Raw genomic sequence first — 13,371 nt, 5'->3', positions numbered from 1 at the left:
CTCTCCTACTCTCCCTCCCTCAGGCGTGTTTTCTTTGCCTTTCTTTCTCCCAGGTTCGAAGGTCCCGTCTTTTGCCTGGGTAATTTCTTTCCTGAGTCCATGAAGCCCAGCTGCCTCCTGTCTTCTACGGCCCACTTCTACCTCTGTGACTTTCTAAATAAACTTTTACTTGTATTTGAGTCTTGGCTCTGAATTTTTTCTTAGCCAGAACTTAAGGACTAGGGTGTAACATCTAAGATGCCATTTGCTGTAAACATAGCTACCTCTGTGGTAAACTCACGAGTCTGTGAATCAGTTCAGTTTATGGGTCATCTCACCAACCTGCAGTCGCTAGTTTTTCCTGCTCATTCATATTCCAGTTATGTAAACTAGCGATTTCCTCCATTTCCAACCATGAATCAAAAGCTAACCCCAACCAAGAATTAACCGGCTAAACAAATAGACTTAAAGAAAGAATGGATAAAAACAGTAAACTTGATTGCATACTTGGGCCAGGGCATATTAGAGCAGAGCAAGCAGTTTCAACGTTTTTCTTTATCTTTTGTGTATCTACTAAAGGACTTTTCCCAGTGGTTACTGTCATGCTTACATTAAACATCTCATTGAACAATTTTTAATAGCAAAGCTATTTAAGGGGGATTTGATTAGACATGATTAGGGTAAGGGTATTGGAAATCCAATATAGGGTAAATTATCTTTAAAATCATACCAATAGAAACTTATTTGCTATCTCAATGTAGATAATGGAATAAATAATTAACATTATAAACCAATATTAAATATTTTACTATAAGACATTTGTGCCAAAAAATTTACCTGCCCCTCTCATAATACTCTTGTGCAAAAGACCCTACCACTGCTCCTATTTTGTGCCCACGGTAAATACTTGACTTATGGTCCTACAAGCAGTCAGATGAAGAACCATGAGTCAAATCTGGGAAAATAATTTGGGAAGCAGGCACATGGCTGAATAACTGCATGGGCAGATGGGAATGGTCACGACTTAGTCTCTTGGTGATAGAATAAGGAATTGTTGGAATTAGCTAGAAGTCAAGATAAATTTTATTTCAATGTCTTTCTAACTATGCATTGATGAAGCTCTTATTTATAAAATGTGAACAAAGTGGTCATAAATCATCTTCTGTCACTGATACACACACATAAAGGCAAAGTCAGATATTTTAACACAACTGATGTCCTAACTCTAGATTGAGGCTTCATTAGTGCCTCAGTTCACCCAGTTGGAAGGTCTGTGGTTGGTGTGGTGACTAAGCTGATGAACTGCAGTCTCTGCTTTGATAACGATTCAATCCCAGCTTAGTTACATCAAAAAAACCGAAAAAAATCCCCACCCTAAAAACATGAAGGCAATTTAGGAGAAACATTATATGTTTGAAAAAAGTCTTTGCATGTTATTGCTGAGATAAAGTAATTCTTTGGCATTGTTATAATACAGGAATCATTTTCTTTACGGTTTTTGAACTCTAACTTCTTAAATATCTTTAATATTTGTAGGCAAGAGATAATAATGTTTATACGTAAAAGACATATAGCAACATTCTATTTCTGATTTCAATTACTGTTTTTTTTTAAACCTAGAGGGGATAACTTTTGGATACCTGTTTTACCTACTATAAAGATGACCAGCTTTGTATCCAATATAAACTAATTCTAATTCCCCTATCACTTCTTGGAGAGATTATTTTCTTTAGGAAATTACACTTCCTATCATCTTAATTCATTAGCATTAAAACTTTGTAAGTTTAATATATATATATATATTTAAAGAGGAACCTTACTGAAGATGCTATATACATTTATTATAAAATCTACAGTTTTATTTCCTTTAGTAAATTGGCTTCCAATTACATGTATATTGTGGGCAGAGGTGCTCATGAGACTCTTGAGTCTCTCTGGCACTAGCAGTAGGGATGTTTGACTTGTTCTTTGTTCATAGAATTTTGCAAGAGTTGGGGCCAAACAACTGCAACCAAGATGCAGTCCCACCACCAGGAACTGAAAAGTCCTCTCAGCTGCTGTCAGTGAAGTTTGGAGGGACACGAACCTTGTTTGGAGAGCTCACTGTGTGGTGCTGGAGAATTAATCTCTAACTGTAAAGCTTCTTCTCTTTCCTTAATCAGATAAACTGTCTGGCCCGAAACACAGGTCTTTTCTTTTCACAGACAGCTCTGTTTTCTCCTCGTAAGAGATTTCTACAGCGTCAGGACGCGTTTCAGTCTAAGAGGAAAGCACTTTAGATCTGTACACCCTCCTTCATCTTGTAGCAGTTGTGGGAAAGAGGAAATTGCTATAGAGTGGTCCGACTGTATTTTTAAACTTATTTTCGAGCGCTCTGATGTGAGAAAGTAATTTGCGTCTTCCTGCCTTGGTCAGGTATAACTAGACTATTCCATTTTTTAAAAGGTATTTGTTTCACTAATTTTTCAATCGGAGATATAAGCAAAAACTATTAACAACATTGTAAAATGTCCTTTCACTTTGTGACATTGTGTAAGTGAAGCTTAATTGTAATGGTACAGACGCAGCTCTTATTTTACAACAATGATGTACATGTTTTAGTTTACAGTTTTTACTTGGCATTTAACATTTTTTACTTTTTCATATCCCTCTGTATTACAGAGCTGCTTTCTTTCAATACTTTCCTAGGGTCTTTGCAATTTTCCTTCTCCAGACTCTTACAAGACAACAAGGTTTCATTGGGCCTGCAATTATTACCTGGTTAACGCACAGTCTTTGCTTAGGACTTATACCAGCATCTACTCTACCAGGAAGCCTACCTTGCTTGAATTCTCCTCCCTTACTGATACATTGTGTTCACCTCCATTGTGACATTTATCTCCCTGTGTTCCAGTTATCTGTTTGGGAACCTGCCTCACACTTTAAACTATGAATTTTTAGAGGGCAGGAGCGCTGCTCAAGATTCATCTTTAATTCTCATTGCCCAGCACAGTGGCAGGTGGGTGCTGAATAAATATGAAATGAGTGAGTGAGGAAAAGATGCCCTGGAGGGGGTTAGGAGTGGCAGGCAGGTGGTTGGCTCCCAGGTACTTCTATAAGCACACAGGTCAGACGCTTGGAGCACACACGGTCTCAGTACCGGCTGCAGGCAAGTTCCATGGGAAAGGTCAGAGGAAGATTTTGTGTTGCTGCCTCTTCTCTTCTACGGTGGGATACCCACTGAAGGATTAAAAATAAAGGCAAGAAGATTAAGCTGAAACAGCGACTTCAATGCGGCTTTGAGAGTGCGTGGCATTTCTGGGGATGCCCTTGGGTTCTGAAAAACAAAGCTGGAGTCTGCGAGCTACGAATGATACATGTTTTAATTTTACTCTTTTTGTTAGATAAGTGTGACGTAGTCGTGTGCTCTGGGCATGAGCATGGATATGTGAGCACAGGCATAGACATTTATTCTGTCGTTTAATTCTAGAGTAGAGGTGTTCAAATGCTAAGTACAAATGGTAATTCTGTTGTCCTGGCTTGGATTCTATGAGTAGGAATGGGAGGCAGTGATAATTATCTGTCTATGTCGTATTCTATAAAAGAGAAGGTAAAAACACTTCCTTCTGAGAAATATAAAATCTTTTTCTGAAAAAATAAAAACACTAGACATAAAAACACTAATTGTAAGTACAACAGACAACTAAAATCTATGCATTTCTTTGTTTAGTAGTTTGCCTGTAATCATTTCAAATTAATGTAACTGAGAAGAGACTAGCAGAGAATAATCACCTCTTTAGTGGGTTTGCTGATGAAAGTGGCCTATCTTCAATGTCAAAGTATCTGAAAAGTTGTAAACAATTAAATTAAATCAATAATAAAATGGAATAATAACATGTTACAAAAAGTTAGCTATTGAGTAGCTAGTACTTGGCTAAATGTGTGCCATGTAAAGGAGCTGAATGATGTGTTTGCAATGGCTCTATTTGGAATTGTATAATTTAGAAGAAGAGAAACATGTCTTGAGAAATCAGCTGGGTAACTGCCAGTTTTGATCACAGAGAAGCTTCTGGCAGAATGCTACAAATCTCAAAGATCCTTGGGATTTAACAACTGATACTATTAATTAATGAACAAGGCTTAGATAAAGGATTTCAAAATGATGAAACTTCTGAATGTGAATATTGATGCTCCCACTTGAAGGTCAAAGAGTATATGTAATAAGTATTAATGGATGTCTCCTTTTAAAGATGCAAAATATTCTCGAAAGAGGGGCGGAGCGTAGAGGGCACCTAATATGTGGTGGCAGGTGATGCTTTGCCTTTAGGTGGTGAGCACGCAGCACAATGTACAGATTTAGAATCACAGAAATGCATACTTGAAACTTACAAGATCTTGTTAACCAATGTCACCCCAATAAATTAATAAAAGAGAAAATTCTAATTACGATCATCTTTTGTATTCCTCATGGAGCCCTATATTCTAAAAAATATGAAACATCCATTTGACTAAAAATTTCCATTCAGTGACTGCCCAGGACGAGTTCTCCACACACATGCTCTAGCCCCATCTAGATTACCCTGGAATCTAGCAGGATCCCAGGGTAATTCGTTACAACTCGGTTCGCCGTCTAGTCTGTAATTATCCTAACTTTTCTTTTCATCTTTTAATTATACTGTATTATTTAGATGTTTTTGTGTTCTCCCTTTTAAACACTGGCCCCCAGGAATTTTCTAAATCCCGAATTAAGAAGACTCATGTGCGCAGTGCAGTCCCACTCACACAAAGTGGTATCCTTGAGCGCTACATTCCTGACACAGGGCAAAAGCATTTGGTTCCACGGTAAAGACGAGGCCCTCATCAGGTGACATTTTTGGAAGGTTGGTCCGTGAAGTTACTAAGACTCCAGGGTCAGTTGCCTCAATGCACACATGAATTATTTTTTTGATAGGCAAGACGAGGTGAAGGTAAGGTTGTCTTCAGGTCCTGCTACCCATCTCTCCAACAGGCCCACCTTGGCAGGCCTCGCTCGCTGGAGTGAGAGGTAACGCGAGAATGCAGTGATCGTGCAGTGGTGTGTGTGGGGGGCGCCGGGGACAAAGGCAGAAATGGAGAGACACGGGATGGCTTCAAAGAAGAGAGTCTTAAAGAAAAAAAACACAGAGACTTGAAAAGGAGAGTGTAGAAAGCGGAGATGGGAGACACTCAATAGAGAAATCAGATGAAGGGACGGACAAGGTCAGCCCGGGGTAAAGAAAGAGTAAGAAGAAAGGAGGCCCAACAAAGAATAAAAAAATGAAGGAAGCATAAAAGAAGAAAGCCGAGAATAGGGATTTGTTTTCACCTTCCCAGTTAACATTCTTATGTGATACTCCCTATTTGAAAACCAGGGTCCATAAACTGGAACCAAATCAACATTGTTGACAGTTAACTAAGCCCTAACATCCACTTTCTTGATCTTAACGTGATAGCTAGAAATTTATAGGAGTTGACAATACATTTTGGAATAAGGAGTGAGAGTCTGTATTTCTTTCTTTTTTTTGTCTTCAGAGTCAGTTTACACCCATGAAAGGAAAAATTACTTAAGAAAAATTGAGTTTTAGTTTGATAAATACTTATGAACCTTTTCTACTAGTTAAGGATGCTGAGATGTTCATGGGTGGCCAAAAGATAATAAGAGATATCCAGGGCTTCCTTCATGGGAAAAGATTACTTCACTGTATAAAATCACATTTCGGATAGCTTTCCTTACCTTCAAATTCATTTCACAGTGAGGCAACTCATCATAACAGACATGTATGTAAAGATTTTTGACAGTTCAAAATATTTGTAACAAAATATGAACAGAGGAGGATCTTTTCAAATATACCTAAAAAGGAAAGTTATGATAGAGAGTATTTAATCTAAATTCTGAGTTTTTTCAGATTAATATAATAATGGCTTTATTAAAACATGTTTATCACTTCACATTTAACCGTGTATGTTATATAATTGTGAAGGATTTCCTTTCTTAATTCTTAGCAAGCCTCCCAGTGCAAGTGCAGATCAGCAGCCCCTTGGCCACCTGAGTTTTATACCAGATGCAGAGGTGGAGAAAGCAGTCCAGCAGTGGCACTCAGCTACTCACCAGCACTCCTCTGGTATCTCTTGGATTTCCAACTTCCCATATACTTTGCCCCACTTTCCAATTTCTGTTCCAGAAACACTCCATTGTGAATGCCATTTGTACTTCTTGCTGGCTTTTTACTAATCTGTGTTTGGTTATGAACTGATAATTAAGATATATTCAGATAGTGAGTTAAAATGCCACTCCTAAACATTTTCTGGAGGTAGATTTTTTTCTCTTTTTTTCCTTTTTCTTTCTTTCTTTCCTTCTTTCTTTCTTTCCTTCTTTCTTTCTTTCCTTCCTTCCTTTCTTCCTTCCTTCCTTTCTTTCTTTCCTTCTTTCTTTCTTCTTTCTTTCTTTCTTTCTTTCTTTCTTTCTTTCTTTCTTTCTTTCTTTCTTTTCTTTCTTTCTTTCTTTCTTTCTTTCTTTCTTTCTTTCTTTCTCTCTTTCTCTCTCTCTCTTTCTATCTACCTACCTACATATCTACCTACTGATTTACCCACCCATCCATCCCTCCATCTTAAGCAATGAGATAGTTTAGTCCTTCCATGCAATAGAAAACACAGGGGTGGGTCAGACTCTGGGGTCGATAATACAGGGGCTCCAAGATGTCATCAAGGACTCAAGTGCTTTCTTTTTTTTTGATATCTTCAAAATCATCTTCATCCTTTAAGCTGGTTTCTGTCATGGTCACAAGATGTGCAGCAGATGCATATCAACAAAGCCCAGAGGAAAAAGGTAAACTTGTCTTTTTTTTTTTTTTTTTTTTTTTTTTACAAATTTTGAAGCAGTGAAGAAAGCCTTCCCAGCAGCTCACTCGCCCCACCCCAGAGACTTCCCATGTTTGGTAAGGATTGGGTCTCATATTTAGTCCTAAATCAGTCATGGAAAGGAGGAATGACAACCATGAGCTGAGACTCCTGGTTCTCAACCTTGATGGCATTTTGGAAGTTGAGAAAAATCCTGATACCTGGGTCATACCTGGAGGGGTTCTCAGATGCAGCCTGAGGCATTGACAGTTTTAATAGAAAGATTATATATATATATTAAAAATAATCTTTATTATATTGTTACCATTACCACTTAGTCCCCTTTTACGCCTCCCCCGCCAGCAGTCACCACCCTGTTGTCCATGTCCTTAAGTCCTTTTTTCTTTTTGCTCAGTCTCTCCACCCCCCAACCTCCGTTCCCCCACTAGCTGTCAGCTGTTGTTCATTTATGAGTCTGTCTCTGTTTTGCTTATTAGAGTTTTAATGGAAAGATATTTTGAAAGCGGTCCTTAAAAGAAAGAAACCTTGAAGAGGCAAAGGAATAAAAAGGTAAAACAGGTGGCAGACTACATATGTTTAGATAAAACGTCCCCAGCCACCACAGACATCTACTGGGAAGGCAGTCTGATTCCTGCTCTTTGCAGAGTTTCTGGAAATTTCAACATCATCACCTTAAGCCTGTACAGAGATTTGTCCATAGGACCTGTGCCGTATGGCCCAAAATTGTATGAACCTGACATTCTCACCCCTTCAGTGCTTTGGTCTGGGACTGTCTGACTCCAGGGCACCATGTGACGGAATTTGTGAAGCCACGTGGTTTCCTGAGTGGGCCTGTGCAGGCTGGACCGGTGGGTGCAGGCTGGAATCCACTGCTCAGTCCTTCATCCTGGTGCCAGACTGCATCCCTTCAAGGTGCCTGTGGGACAGTTTTGTCCCATCATGGAGAGGGACAAAACAACCTTTAAGTCACTCCTGCTGTCAGTCAGGAAGGATGGTTCTGTACTTATTTGTAACAACTAAAAGAAGAGATCAAAAATAAAATTAAAATATGTTGTACTTTGTTATAGTGCTGTTTTATTTAGATTATCCTCTTATAATCCTATTACATGTACCATTTAATATATAATTCAAAATATGGAGAATATTCTGATTTTTTAAAATTTCAAATACAATGTTTTCACATTGTTCCAACACTAGCTCAGGAGATGTCCTGGGATTCACCTAAGCAAGACCCTTAGCCATCTCATTGTACGTATTCATGATTCATTTTCTGATGTGATGAGTAATGAGCCCTGATTTAAGAAAAATGGGTAGTTCTAAGTTGCTTCAATTTGACTTCCAAGGACAGAAAGTCTCCCTAGAAGAATAGAAATACAAGAGCAGACAGCAGTTTTATCACTAATCTGGAGCTTCCTGATAACCAGTAAAATTTTTTTTGGGAAAGACAATGATGGTTGAGTATAAAGTCCACTCAACTTCTTCATTACATAAATCACACTATAAATCACAAATCACACTACAAAGGTACTTCATTCTAATTCTTTCCCCATCATAGTATGAACAGGCATTGCATGTCACAGTTCGCAGGCATTATCACATTTATTCTTCACCACGACATTAGCAAGTTGGGCACCATTTTGTTCTTGTTGCAAATGAGAAAATTATGAAGCCATTTGCCCAAGGTCACACAGCTAATAAGGGTAGAGCCAGGGTTGGAATTCAAGTAGGTCTAACTTGGAAACCAGTACGCAAGTGGGTCTAGTTTGGAAGCTTTCACTTCATTAGGTGGTGTGTGTACAAAGAAAACATGATAATTAAATTAAATTTCAAATGAGTGTGTACATTGTTGACCTGCTACCAATATGAAACTAACCTTTGAATTGTTTACTGAAAATTGTTAAAATATTTTGGGGCTACAAATATTGGGGCTATAAATATTTTGGGGCTATAAAAATACCCCCAAATGCAGGGGCATTTTGGTCTACCAGCCTCCCACAGACTTGCCAGAGGGACCTAGTAAGTGAAGACAGCCCCTCAGACTTCCAGAAGAGGCTACTCGGGTGCTCTGTTTGTGTTGCTCTGAGATTCATTTGAAACTAACACAGAGTCTTTGGGTTCACTGTGTCAAGCTTGTTCGTGATGTAAACATGGAGCATAGATGCTGCCATCGAGCAACTCAATCTAGGGCGATGTGGAGACATGCATAACCCATTCTAATGTTGGGAGGGTGGCTATACATACTGTTCATGGCCAAGCAAACCAAAATGCTAGGGGGATATATGGCCGGAAAGTTCACTTCTGGTTGAGAGGGATTGTGGGAGATGGTATAAGAGAAAGAATTGGACTGTATTTGAGAGGATGCGCAAAGCCATAAGAGAGCTGTAAGGGAGGAAAGGTCATTGAACAGCAGGAGTACAAGCTCTGAAATCAGACAGGCCAAGGGAAGAAGAGTGGACCAAGTGCTTTACTCTGTGCAATTTTAATAAATTATGCCACCTTTTCCTACTTCTGTTTTTTTATCTGTAAAAAGAAGATAATACCATTTGCTTCACAGAGTTGTGTGAGAATTAAAAGAGATTCTGAAAGAAGTGCCTCATATAGTACCTGGAATGTTACAGGTACTCGGTAAACTGTGTGTGACTGGAAACACACAGACACAGACACACACAGACACACTCAAGAAATGATGTGCCCCTGTGAATACAGTTGTCACCTTTTCAGCATTTTACTGCTCAATTGCTAATTGGTAATCACAATTGCCTCAGTTTTGTTCAATTATCAGTGATTTCTCCTTGTCCCTTAGGTGATTCTTAAGTGTTGCCAATCTTCTGTGTCATCCACAAACGAGATCCTAGATTTCTCTGGAAATTATAGTTTTCAAGGAAAAGAGGGAGTTCCGAGGTGAATTGCAGTAGAAAGGTTAACATCAGACGCAGCCCTTTTATATATTTTTTGGACTGTTTCTTATGCAGTGAAAAGCAGCAGAAGGCAGAATCTACCTCATTGCAGGGCCTCCTCTTTTATGTGGGAGATAAATACTGTCATTCCCGGGAGCAGGGAGCAGCCATTGACCTGTGAATGACGTTCATTACCAAATGGTACACAGTGTGGGTGGTGAGTCTCTGGGAAGCAGCCCAAGGTAAAGTAAAACGGATGAACTGTGATGACACTGCTTTGTCCTCCGGGTCCTCATCATCAGGTCACAGGTGCCTGTGAGGACGTCATTGAGGATGTCTGCAGGAGATGGACGGTTCGGGTCTCTAAGCAGAGCTAGCCAGAAGGAAGCCCAGAGAGCACTGACTCATCTCTTTGAGTGACTGGGCCTGGGGCATGGTGCCCAGAAATCCATCAGGTCACAGCCTTTGGCTACAGAAGTGAGGTTCTTCAGTGTGTGTTTAATTTTTTTTTGGAGGGGGGTGGCAATCAGAGTCTTACTTTACAGAAAACAAATTCCATAGAAATTTGCCCCTGGACTTAAATTTTTCAGTTGAGGAATCAATTCAGAGACAAAAAATACATCCTTATTTTCCCTTAATAAACAATTTACTCTAAGTGATACTGGTGACATCTAGCTTACTAGTATTCTATTTATTAATTGTCTTTGTTTAAAAGCACTATTATTATTCTGTATAAATTTTTAAAGATATATAACTTCAGCATCTCTTCTGAAGAATTGTTTTTAACAATATGGAAATTAGGAATAATTATATTAAGCGCAATCTATCCTGAAAGTGGTCTATTAAAAAATCCTCTTTAATATAATTATATTAATGACCCCTGTCATCAGATAGCGATAAAGTATATTAAGTGGCATATACTAAAAGTATTTCACTTGTGGGAAAATACTTAAAATATCTAAGAAAACTTTATATACCAACTTTAGTGTTTAATGGGGAGATTTTAAAACATGCGTTTTATAAATGAGAAAGTGTCCGTATTGTTTTGAAAGTGATCACACTGAACGTAGAGTTCTCCAACAGTTGATGTCATGGGACTTTCCATTTGTTATTGAGGCCTTGTTATTTCAGTTTGTTATTGATCATTGAATGACTTAGTGAAAAACGAGATTTTAAAATGTTAACATTGGAAAAGAGGGAGGAGGACAGTCTCGGTGGAAAATCTTATCAAGAGTTTGCTTTTGGGTGACACCTTATTTTAATAGCATTATTGTGCCCCATTTTATCTTAAAAAGATATTATGGAATCCACCAAAAAGATCTCAAAGAGTTTTGGAATTTATTTAAAATGAAAAATAATGCAACTGTCATAAATTACTGTGATTGCAGGGTCAAAAATGACAGCATTTTCACTGGCTTCAGGATAGTTGTTTTTTAATATTTCTATATTGTGGGTTTTTTGAGGTGAATCTGTTGTTAATGTTTGCCAATTTCTCAAAAAGAAAGCTTGTTTTTTAATTTAACCAAAAAAACACTTAATTTCCATTAATTCAAACAAGGACATTTTAGTGAACTCTGATAGATAAGTAATTAAGTATTCTTTGTGAGACACACCAAGCTATTTTTAAAACATTGTGTGAAAAAAAAGTGATTTATAAAACTGAGTGATTCTTTGAAAGTGAATTATCATGCCAAACATACACTTTTTATTTTAGAAGGAAAAATAATTGTTTCCACCTAAGTAAAACTCACAGTGGGGGAAAGAGATTGTTTATCTTCTGTTAATGCTATAAAGAGCTGGGCTGAATAATTCTTACTTAGCAGACAAATATTCTGTAATTCCATGCGAATATCTTTTCCTTTTAGGTCTCATGAACTATCAAGTATACATGCTAAAATGCCATTCTAGAATATACTCTATAGAACAAAATAACTTGATTTCATTGAAAAATGACCTTAAGCCACTACTTTTATTATAGAAGCAAAGAGAGGGAAAGATGGATTTTAAAATGGTATTTCATCTAATTTATACATCCCCCCCCAATTTTGAGGACTTTATTAGAAGTCATGTATTTTATAAATATACCAGGGTAGTTGTTTTAAAGATTTCATCAATGCAGTATACTTGTTGAGGCCTTTGGATTATACACTGTGAAAAAAAGTCTAGTCTTGTGGAACATGTTTAAGTTGAGGAAATGCAGAGTAAAGAACATAATAGACATGTAAGTTATGTAGTAAATTATGTAATATGGGGAAAGGTGCTAAGTGCTGTCAGAGAAGGAAAACAGGGTAGAGTACAGGGGATTGGGAGTAAGATTTTCTAGGAAAACAAATAAAATTCTGTTCTTTGGTTTGTTGCTAATTTGATTAAATAAGACACAGTAGCTCAAAATCTAGCAGTAGTAATGGTACTGATATATAAGGTAAAGAGTGATGATAAATGATGCAAAAGAGAAACAAATCATCTTTAAGTTTCTTTTTATGGTTCTATGATTTTAGTCTTTTTTGTTTTCTATTTTATTTCTAATAGATTTAATTTCTTTTGCCTTGAATTTTTAAAAAAATTAGAGTTGACATTCAATATTATATTGTTTTCAGGTATACAGCACAGTGGTCAGACGAGTATATAACTTACAAGGCGGAAGAAATCCAAAACACTAATTTGGAAAGATATACGCATCCCCATGTTCATTGCAGCATTATTTATAACAACCAAGGTGTGGAAGCAAACAAAGTGTCCGTCAACAGATGATTGGACATAGAAGATGCGGTACATACATAAAATGGAATATTACTCAACTGTGAAGGGAATGAAATCTTATCATTTGCAACAGCATGGATGGATCTAGAAGGTATTATGCTAAATGAAATAAATCAGATAGATTTAGTCTATTATTTTATTTTATTTATTTATTATTCTTAAAGAGTGGGAGAGAAACATCAATGTGTAGTTGCCTCTCATATGCCCCCTACTGGGGACCTGGCTGGCAACCCAGGCATGTGCCCTGACTGGGAATTGAACTGGTGACCCTTTGCTTCACAGGCCTGAGCTCAATCCACTGAGCTACACCAGCCAGGGTTTATTATTAATTAACTTGACTGAAATGTTCCAAAAGGAAGGTAGCAAATGCATGGTCACCAGGAACCCTGCTTTCTGTAAATACTGGGTGGGGAGGTTGCCCCTGGCAACCCTTTGCATATTTCTAATGCCACACCGTACTTTGGACTACTAGGGTCCTCTTTACCACTGGGAAAAACGTATCAGTGCTTTAGGATCTAATCAGGTTAGAGAATAAATTCCAGAAAACCCAGAACCAATTCAGAACTCTCCTTCTTGAAATTCGGTTCTTCCAGAACCACCTGTGGTAGCAAAATCTATACCAGTCTGGGTTCTGGTGTTCTTCTTTGTCCAAACTAGGTTTTCTCATTCCATTTTCAAATATTTATACTATTATATTATTTGTTGATTTATTTATTACCTTTATGGGGTACCAATTAAATACATATTAGATCTTCTTTCTTTCTGTTGCATCTCTTTATAGTCTCTTTCTCTCCTTCTTTTTTTCTTGCACATTTCCTATACCTTTGACTATGGTGTCAACTGTCACCTATGCTCTTTGTAATTTAATCTTCATGTCTGA

Source organism: Artibeus jamaicensis, unplaced genomic scaffold (genome assembly GCF_021234435.1).
Source record: "Artibeus jamaicensis isolate MK-2021 breed Jamaican fruit bat unplaced genomic scaffold, CSHL_Jam_final scaffold_833, whole genome shotgun sequence".
In the NCBI taxonomy this organism is placed as follows: Eukaryota; Metazoa; Chordata; class Mammalia; order Chiroptera; family Phyllostomidae; genus Artibeus; species Artibeus jamaicensis.
This window is presented reverse-complemented; position numbering follows the sequence as displayed.